Source organism: Diaphorina citri, unplaced genomic scaffold (assembly GCF_000475195.1).
Source record: "Diaphorina citri unplaced genomic scaffold, Diaci psyllid genome assembly version 1.1 scaffold46985, whole genome shotgun sequence".
Lineage (NCBI taxonomy): Eukaryota > Metazoa > Arthropoda > Insecta > Hemiptera > Psyllidae > Diaphorina > Diaphorina citri.
The window spans coordinates 1-508 of NW_007424305.1; the positions used below are offsets into that span (position 1 = coordinate 1).

At 45.3% G+C, this 508-nt stretch overlaps 1 long non-coding RNA gene across 1 annotated transcript; it reads right to left on the reverse strand.

The window, feature by feature from the left end:
- Positions 1 to 16: 16 nt before the first annotated feature.
- On the reverse strand, positions 17 to 501 carry LOC113473597. The gene is made up of 2 exons (XR_003395531.1): positions 365 to 501; positions 17 to 95 (listed from the first exon to the last, which is right to left on the reverse strand). It is a non-coding gene; the product is annotated as an uncharacterized LOC113473597 (long non-coding RNA).
- Positions 502 to 508: the final 7 nt, after the last annotated feature.

Consider the following 508-nt stretch of genomic DNA (forward strand, 5'->3'; position numbering starts at 1 on the left):
CGTTTGCGCTTCTTGATTTTGTGCTGCTTGGTTTTGACGTGAACCGTGGTGTCGCTGCTGAGTTCGACCGTTTTGTCGGCTCGTGTGGTGTCCAACTGTGGAAAGAAATATAAAATTAGCAATAATGTTTTTTAACACGTATAAGACGCCATCAAAATTTAGTAATTCATTCTTTAGGACGGCATGATTTCAGGTCCTAACGGAAAACATGAAATGACCACCAGTGGGTCATGCCGTCTTGTATGTGTTCACTCATCCTGTCACTTGAAATTATTTGTCACTAGACAGCATTCGCTCTAACATCAGTCTTCCCCTAATCATACAACTCTAGTCATCCAGGCAAAAAAAATAGCAGCAAACTTACCTTCTCCTCTTTGCCTTGTCCACCTCCACCTTCCTCTTCATTCTCCTCCAGTATAGTCGCGTCCAGCTTGATCTGTTTCGTCGTCGGTCCCGTCTCGTCCACACTGGTCGAACTGTTTCGTCTCTTCCGTTTCGTCGCAGCGCC